Genomic DNA, 9,917 nt, shown 5'->3' with positions numbered 1-9,917 from the left:
CCAGGCTTGTTGGCAGTAGACACTGCTGCTGCTGCTAAGTCGCTTCAGTCGTGTCTGACTCTGTGCACCCCTATGGACAGCAGCCCTCCAGGGTCCTCTGTCCACAGGATTCTCCAGGCAAGAATACTGGAGTGGGTTGCCATTTCCTTCTCCTGGCAGTAGACATTGCTCACATGCAAAGTCTTCTCTCTCCCCATTGACCTACCAACACGTGTGCTTTCTAATAGAAAATGAAGTTCACACTAACATTTTTCTTATCATTCTGCCACATTTTCTTATCACAGCTGCCATACTGACTAGCAGGTTGTCCAGGATACATGGCCACAGTTGATTCTGGCTGTGTTCTTAGATCATGGCCATATAGCTGAACATTCTCTAGCTTGAAGATCAGGTTCCTTTGATTTGGGGCTTGAAGAAACTTATAGATCAATAACCTTCAGAACAAAGGTAAGCCTGATAACCTACATCAGGAGGCTCTAACAGCTCAAACACCTCTACTCCAACAAGTTAGGAAATGGACATGCGGCAAGGTTCCATTTGTCCTAGAAAGACATACCTCCATTAGGCATTAAGAAAGCCCAACTATGGCTGATAAGAGATACAAAAACCTTCCAGATGACATCTGGAAGAATTAAATTCCCTTCACCCCTGCCCTCCTCCTAATATTTTGTTCACATCACTTGATTAATATCCTTTATAGTTGAAGACCTTACTCTGTCCCTATAGTGACAATGCAATGTCTATGGCTAATGATTTTTGTATCCCTCTTTGATGATGCAGTGTTGGGAATATTGTTGTTCTTGTTAAGTCACTCAGTAGTGTCCTACTCTTTGCAACCCCATGGACTGCAGCACACCAGGCTTCCATGTGCTTCACCATCTCCTGGAGTTTGCTCAAACTCATGTCCATTGAGTTGGTGATGCCATCCAACCGTCTCCTCCTCTGTTGTCCCCTTCTCCTTCTGCCTTCAATCTTTCCCGGCACCAGAGTGTTTTCCAATGAGTCAGCTGTTCACACCAGGTGGCCCAAGTATTGGCGCTTCAGCTTCAGCATAAGCCCTTTCAATGAATATTCAGGGTTGATTTGCTTTAGGATTGACTGGTTTGATCTCCTTGCTGTCCAACTGAACCTTAAGAGTCTTCTGCAGCACCAGAGTTCAAAGGCACCAATTCCTTGGCATTCACCCTTTTTTATTCTCTAGCTCTCACATCTGTATATGACTATTGGAAAAACCATATCTTTGATGATATGGACCTTCTTTGGCAAAGTAATGTCTCTTTTTTTTAATGCTGTCTAGGTTGGTCATCTGCATATAGATGTTTCTCTGGAACTCTCTTGCTCTTTCCATGATCCAGCAGATGTTGGCAATTTGATCTCTGGTTCCTCTGCCTTTTCTAAATCCAGCTTGAACATCTGGAAGTTCATGTTTCACATATTGCTGAAGCCTGGCTTGGAGAATTTTGAGCATTACTTTACTAGTGTGTGAGATGAGTGCAATTGTGTGGTAGTTTGAGCATTCTTTGGCATTGCCTTTGTTTGGGACTGGAATGAAAACTGACCTTTTCCAGTCCTGTGGCCACTGCTGAGTTTTCCAAGTTTGCTGGCATATTGAGTGCAGCACTTTCACAGCATCATCTTTCAGGATTTGAAATAGCATCATCTTTCAGGATTTGAAGGACACCATCCTTATGGCAGAAAGTGAAGAGGAACTAAAAAGTCTCTTGATGAAAGTGAAAGAAGAGAGTGAAAAATTTGGCTTAAAGCTCAACATTCAGAAAACAAAGATCATGGCATCCAGTCCCATCACTTCATGGGAAATAGATGGGGAAACAGTGGAAACAATGTCAGACTTTATTTTTCTGGGCTCCAAAATCACTACAGATGGTGACTGCAGCCATGAAATTAAAAGACGCTTACTCCTTGGAAGGAAAGTTATGACCAACCTAGATAGCATATTCAAAAGCAGAGGCATTACTTTGCCAATGAAGGTTTGTCTAGTCAAGGCTATGGTTTTTCCAGTAGTCATGTATGGATGTGAGAGTTGGACTGTGAAGAAAGCTGAGCGCCGAAGAATTGATGCTTTTGAACTGTGGTGTTGGAGAAGACTCTTGAGAGTCCCTTGGACTGCAAGGAGATCCAACCAGTCCGTTCTGAAGGAGATCAGCCCTGAGATTTCTTTGGAAGGAAAGATGCTAAAGCTGAAACTCCAGTACTTTGGCCACCTCATGCGAAGAGTTGACTCATTGGAAAAGACTCTGATGCTGGGAGGCATTGGGGGCAGGAGAAGGGGACGACAGAGGATGATGAGATGGCTGGATGGCATCACTGACTCGATGGACATGAGTCTCTGAACTCCGGGAGTTGGTGATGGACAGGGATGCCTGGTGTGCTGCGATTCATGGGGTTGCAAAGAGTCGGGCACGACTGAGCGACTGAACTGAACTGAACTGAGGTTGGTCATAGCTTTTCTTCCAAGGAGCATCTTTTAATTTCATGGCTGCAGTCATCATCTGTAGTGATTCTGGACCCCAGAAAATAAAGTCTGTCACTGTTTCCATTGTTTCACCACCTATTTGCCATGAAGTTATGGAACTATGATCCATCACTATGATCTATAGCATCAATAGGATGCTATGATCTTATTTTTTTGAATGTTGAGTTTTAAGCCAGTTTTTTCACTCTCTTCTTTCACCCTCATCAAGAGACTTTTTAATTCCACTTTCCTTTCTGCCATAATGCTGCTGTCACCTGCATATCTGAGGTTATTGATATTTCTCCCAGCAGTGATTTATCCCACCTGGCATTTTACATGATGTACCCTGCATAAAGTTAAATAAGCAGGGTGACAATATACAGCCTTGACATACTTCTTTCCCAATTTTGAATCAGTCTGTTTTTCCATATCTGGTTTTAACTATTGCCTCTTGACCTGCATAAATTTCTCAGGAGGCAGGTAAGGTGGTCTGGGAGTCCCATCTCTTGAAGAATTTTCCACTGTTTGCTGTGATCTACACAGTCAAAGGTTTTCATATAGTCAATGAAACAGAAGTAGATGTTTTTCTGGAATTCTCTAGCTCTTTTGATGATCCAGTGGATGTTGGCAATTTGATTTCTGGTTTCTCTGCCTTTTCTAAATCCAGCTTGAACATCTGGAAGTTCTCAGTTCACATACTCTTCAAGCCTAGCTTGAAGGATTTTGAGCATTACTTTGCTAGGAAGTGAAATGAGTGCAATTGTTCAGTTGTTTAAACATTCTTTGGCATTGAACTTCTTTGGGACTGGAATGAAAACTGAGCTTTTCCAGCCTTGTGGCCGTTGTTGAGTTTTCCAAATTTGCTGGCATATTGAGTGCAGCTCTTTCACAGCATCATCTTTTAGGATTTGAAACAGCTCAACCAGAATTTCATCACCTCCACTAGCTTTGTTCATAGTGATGCTTCCTAAGGTCCACTTCACTTTGCATTCCAGGATGTATGGCTCTAGGTGAGTGATCACACTATCATGGTTATCTGGGTCATGAAGATCTTTTTTGTATAGTTCTGTGTATTCTTGCCACCTCTTCTTAATACCTTCTGCTTCTGTTAGGTCCATACCATTTCTGTCCTTTATTGTGCCCATCTTTGCATGAAATATTCCCTTGATATCTCTAATTTACTTAAAGAGATCTCTATTCTCTCCCATTCTACTGTTTTCCTCTTTTGCATTGTTCACTTAGGAAGGCTTTCTTATCTCTCCTTGCTATTTTCTGGAATCTGCATTCAGATGGCTATATCTTTCCTTTTTCCCTTTGCCTTCTCTTCTTTTTTCAGCTATTGTTAAGGCCTCCTCAGACAACCATTTTGTATTTTTGCATTTCTTTTTCTTGGGAATGGTTTTGATCACCACTTCCTGTACAATGTTATGAACCTCTGTTCATAGTTCTTTAGGCACTCTGTCTATCAGATCTAATCCCTTCAATCTATTTGTCACTTTCACTTTCACTTTTACTTCACATAAGGGATTTGATTTAGGTCATACCTGATGGCCTAGTGGTTTTCCCTACATTCTTCAATTTAAGACTGAGCTTGGCAATAAGGAGTTCATGATCTGAGCTACAGTCACCTCCTGGTCTTGTTTTTGCTGATTGTATAGAGCTTTTCCATCTTTGCTGCAACGAATATATTCAGTCTGATTTCAGTATTGACCACCTGGTGATGTCCATGTGTAGAGTCTTCTCTTGTATTGTTGAAAGAGGGTGTGTTCTCTTGGCAAACTTTGCTAGGCTTTGTCCTGCTTCATTTTTTACTCCAAGGCCAAACTTGTCTGTTAAGTTAAGTCTCTTAACTTCCTACTTTTGCATTCTAGTTCCCTACGATAAAAATAACATCTTTTTTGGATGTTAGTCTAGAAGGTCTTGAAGGTTTTATATAACAATTCAACTTCAGCTTCTTCAACATTGGTGATTGGGCCATAGACTTGGATCACTGCGATATTGAATGGCTTGCCTGGGAAACAAACAGAGATCATTCTGTTGTTTTTGAGATTGCACCCAAGTACTGCATTTGAGACTCTTGTTGACTGTGAGGGCTACTCCATTCCTGTCCAGTTTAGTTCACTGATTCCTACAATGTCAATGTTCACTCTTGCCATCTCCTGTTTGACCACTTCCAATTTACCTTGATTCATGGACCTAACAATCCAGGTTCCTATGCATTATTGTTCTTTACAGCATCAGACTTTACTTTTACCACCAGACCCATTCACAACTGGGCATATTTCTGCTTTGTCTCAACCTCTTCATTCCTTCTGCAGCTATTTCTCTCCTCTTTTCCTGTAGCATATTGGACACCTACTGACCTGGAAACATCATCTTTCAGGGTCATATCTTTTTGTCCTTTCATACTGTTCAGCAGCATGCTGAAGTGGTTTGCCATTTCCTTTGCCAGTGGAGCACATTTTGTCAGAACTCTCCATCATGACCTGTCCATTTTGGGTGGCCCTACACGGCATGGCTCACAGTTTCATTGAGTTAGGCAAGGTTGTGGCCCATGTGATCAGTTTGGTTAGTTTTCTGTGATTGTGGTTTTCATTTTGTCTGCCCTCTGATGGATTAGAATAAGAGGTTGGTGCAAGCTTCCTGATGGGAGGAACTGGCTGTGGGGAAAACTGGGTCTTGTTCTGGTTGGCAAAGCCATGCTCACTGTCTTTAGTCCAATTTTCTGCTGATGGGTGGGGCTGTGTTCCCTCCCTATAGATTGGCCTGAGGCCAAACTTTGGTAGGGGCAATGGTGGTAATGGTGACCTACTCCAAAAGGACTTATGCCAGCATGCTGCGCCTCCCAAGACTGCTATAGTCAGTGCCCCTGACCCTGCAGCAGGCCACTGTCAACTCATGCCTCCGCCACAGACTCCCAAGCACACACAGGCAAGTCTGGCTCAGTCTCTTGTGGGGTCATTGTTCCTTTCTCCTGGGTCCTGGTGCACACAAGGTTTTGTTTGTGTCCTCCAAGAGTCTGTGTTTCCCCAGTTCATTGGAAGTTCTGTAATTAAATCCTGCTGACCATCAAAGTCAAAGTCCCTGGCTATACTCAGTCCCTCTACCAGATCCCCAGATTGGGGAGTCTCTTGTGTGGCCTAGAACTTTAGCAGCAGTGTGAGAACTTCTTTGGTATGATTGTTCTTCAGTTTGTGAGTCGCCTACCTAGCGGCTCTATAGTAGAACTAATGGCCACCTCCTTCAAAAGGATTTGTGCTACACACTACACCTCCCAGGACTGCTATTGCTGGAGCCTCTGTCTCCGCAGCAGGCTGCTGCTCACTCATGCCTCTGCAGGAGACCCTAAAACACTCAAAAGCAGGTCTGTCTCGGTCTCTTTGGGGGTCACCGCTCCTTTCCCTTGGTCCTGGTGTGCACATGGTTTGTTTGTGCCCTCCAAGCATCTCTGGTGGCTATGAGGTTTGATTTTAAACCCCCTTCCCACCATCTCGCTGCAGCTTCTTCTTTGCCCTTGGTCCTGGGGTATCTTTTCTTGGTGGGTTTCAACATTCTCCTGTCAGTAGTTGTTCAGCAGCTCATCGCAATCTTGGAGTTCTCACAGGGGAAGATGAGTGCACATCCTTCTACTCCACCATCTTGGATTTGATTTGGGAATATAGGTGGCAGTAGATATTTATTAATTTAGTGTTCAACAATTTTTAAAACAGTCTTTCTGTCTGTCATACACTGTGCTATGACCTAAAGATAGATACTCCCACATCTCTCTCTTTACCCAACTACAAACCATTTTATAAGTGTATCCATCACTCAACCCCTTCCTGTGAAAGACTAACTTCTAGTCACCTTAAGTCTCAGGTTTAAATAAATTTATTTCACTACTGAAACCTCCCCTGATACCTTAGACTAAGTCATATTCTCCTGGCAAACAATTTCATAGAATTCTGAAATATGTTTTACACTTGCACACTTTTAATTGTATAGGTACTGTAGGGAATAATTGCATGATGTCTTTTTTACCCACTGTCCTACAACTTCCATGAGGAAGGGGTCCTATCTACCTTGGTCAACACTCTATATTTAGAATATTGCACCTTACCTGGTACATAGCAGTACTAAATGAATGAATGAATTAGTGAATAAATAATCTATTTTTAATGTTTATTTTATTGTGATAAGAACAGTTAGCATGAGACTTATTCTCTTAATGGGTTTTAAAGTATACAGTATAATATTGTTGTACAGATAAAATAGTTTATAGCAGATCTCTACAACTTATTCATGTTGCTTAACTGAAACTTTATGTCTATTGATTTATGTCTCCTCATTTCACTTGAACCTCAGCCCCTGAGAATCATCACGCCATCTTGTTGCAGCTTCTCCTGTGAACTTGACTCTCTTAGATACTTTATAAATTAGAATCATGCAGTCCTGTCCTATGACTGGCTTATTTCACTTAGCATAATGTTCTCCGGGTTCATCTATGTTATCACTACTGCAGAATGCCTTTCTTTTTAAGACAATAATATTCCATTATTATTCCATGTCTACCAAAATTTCTTTATCTATTTCTCTGTTGGTGGATATTTACATTGTTTCCATATTTTTGGCTGCTGTTAACAGTGCCACAGTAAACATGAGAGTGCTAATATCTCTGAGATACTGATTTCAGTTTTGTTTTAGGTAAATATCTAGAGGTGGGATTAGTAGATTATATGGTAGTTCTATTTTTAATTATTTGAGGGACTGTCCCACTGTTTACCATACCAACTGCATCATTTTTCATTTCCCACAAAATTGTACAAGAGTTTCCTCCTTCTCCATATCCTCGCCAATACTTGTTGTCTTGGTTTTGTTTTAGTTTATAACAGCTATCCTGATATTTGTGAGGTGATATCTCATCCTGGTTTTGATTTGTATTTACTTGATGATTAGTGACGTTCAGCACCTTTTCATATGCCTGGTAGCTACCTCTATGTATTCTTTGGATAAGTCTATTCGAGTTTTTAGCCCATTTTTGAATCGAGTTATTAGTTTGTATGCTGTAGAGTTGTATCAATTCCTTACATATTTTGGAAATCAACTCCTTATCAGATGCATAGTTTGCAAACATTTTCTCCTATTCTGTAGTTGTCTTTTCACTCTTATTTCCATGCTGTGCAGAAGCTTTTTAGTTTGACGCAGTCTCATGTGTCCATTTTTATTTTTATTGCCTGTGCTTTCCATTTGGTATTAAAGAAATCACTGCCAAAGCCAATGACATGAATCTTTTTCCCCTATGTTTTCTTCTAGGGGTTTTATTCTTACAGTTTTAGGTCTTACATTTAAGTCTTTAATCCATTTTGAGTTGATTCTTTTGTATAGACCAATACAATTGTCAATTGTCTTACACTGTATGTGTGCACTGTGGCATATATATTACATTTTCTTTATCCATTTATATGTTGATGGACACTTAGGTTATTTCTATGTCTTGGATATGGTGAATAATGCTGCAGTAAACATGGGAACACATGTATCTCCTTTGAGATAATGTTTTCGTTTCCTTCAGATATATATCCAGAAGTGGTATTGTTGAATCATATGATAATTCCATTTTAACTTTCTATTTATTCTTGATTCAGTCTTAATAGTTGTTTGCTTCTAGGATTTATGCATGTTTCTAGGTTATCCAATTTGTTCACATACATTTATATTAATCCCTTATGATACTTTTTTATTTCTGAGGCATCCCTGTAATGTTTCTTCTTTCACTTATGATTTTATTTATTGAGCCCTCTTTTTTCCTTAGTCCAGCTATAGATTTGTCTACTTGGTTTATTTTTTAAAATTCAGTCTTAACTTTATAGATTTTTAAAATTATTTTTCTGTTCTCTATTTGATTTGTTTCTGCTGTAATCTTTACTATTTCCTTCCCTCTGCTAATGCTGGGTTTTTTCTTCTTTTTCTAGTCCCTTGAGATATAAAGTTCAGTTCTTTATTTTAAATTTTTCTTCCTTTTAAATGTAGACATTTATCACTATGAGCTTCCCTTTTGGTACTACATTAGCTGCATATCATCAGTTTTATTATTTTCATTTCCCTCTTCATTTATCTCAAGATATTTATACATTTTCTTTTGATATTCTGTGACTCAGTGTTTGTTCAAGAGTGTGTTATTTAGCTTCCATGTATTTGTGAGTTTTTTCCTTTTCTCGATGTCATTGATTTCAAGTTTCATTCCATTGCTGTTGGAAAAGATACTTATATATAACTAGTATAATTTCAAATTTCTTAATTTTGTTAAGAACTATTTTGTGATCTCATATGTGGTCAGTCCTGAAATGTGTGCTTGAGAAGAATATGTTTCCTTCTGCCATTGGGTGAAAAGTCCTGTGTATGTCTGTTAGGCTCACTTGCTCTGTTTGGTTGGTTGGTTTAGTTGCTAAGTCATGTCTGACTCTTTGGACCCCATGGACTCTAGCCCTCCAGGCTCCTCTGTCCATGGGATTTCCCAGGTAAGAACACTGGAGTGGGTTGTCATTTCCTTCTCCAGGGGATCTTCCTGACCCAGGGATGAACCCGGGTCTACTGCACTGCAAGAGGCCTCCTGAATTATAGGTGGATTCTTTACCGACTGAGCCACCAAGGAAGCCCCTCTTTGGTCTATAATGTTGTCCAAATCTGTTATTTCTTTACTAATTTTCTGTCCAGGTATTCTGTACATTATTGAAACTGGACTATTTAAAAATACTATGATTGTATTGTCAATTTATCCTTTCAGGTTTATCAATATTTGTTTCATTTAGGTGTTTTGATATTGAGTGCATAAAAAGTGAAAGAGTTAGTTGCTTAGTCACATCCGGCTCTTTGTGACCCCATGGACTGTAGTCTGCTAGGCTCCTCTGTCCATGGAATTCTCCAGGCAAGAATACTGCAGTGGGTAGCGATTCCTTTCTCCAGGGGATCTTCCTGACCCAGGGATCAAACCTGGGTCTCCCGCATTGCAGGCAGACTCTTTTACCACCTGAGCCACCAGGGAAGCCCCTGTTGAGTGCAAATATATTTACAATTGTTATATTTTCCTGTTGAATTGATCTTTTTATCGCTATGTAATGATCTTCTTTGTTTCTAGAGACAAAAGTCTTTATAACTTAAAGTCTTCTTTGATGTTAGCAGAGCCACTAAAGTGAGTTTCTTGATTTTTTACATGGTATATTGCAAAAAAGATGGAAAACTGTTATCAAAATGTCTTTCTCAAGGCTTCTCAAGAATTTAAATAAAAAACTTTAAATTATACAAACCCAAAGAAATAAAGAAGAAAATAGTAAAAGTTGAATATAAATTATGAAATAGAAAATTAATGTACAGTGCAAAAAAGCACAAATCAAAATTTTATCCTTTGAAAATACTGATAAAATTGATAAAAGACTAGCAAGATTTATTAATAATATGTATAGAAAAT

This window comes from Bison bison, unplaced genomic scaffold (genome assembly GCF_000754665.1).
Source record: "Bison bison bison isolate TAMUID 2011002044 unplaced genomic scaffold, Bison_UMD1.0 scf7180017864503, whole genome shotgun sequence".
NCBI lineage: Eukaryota > Metazoa > Chordata > Mammalia > Artiodactyla > Bovidae > Bison > Bison bison.
Note: the sequence above shows the minus strand (reverse complement) of the source record.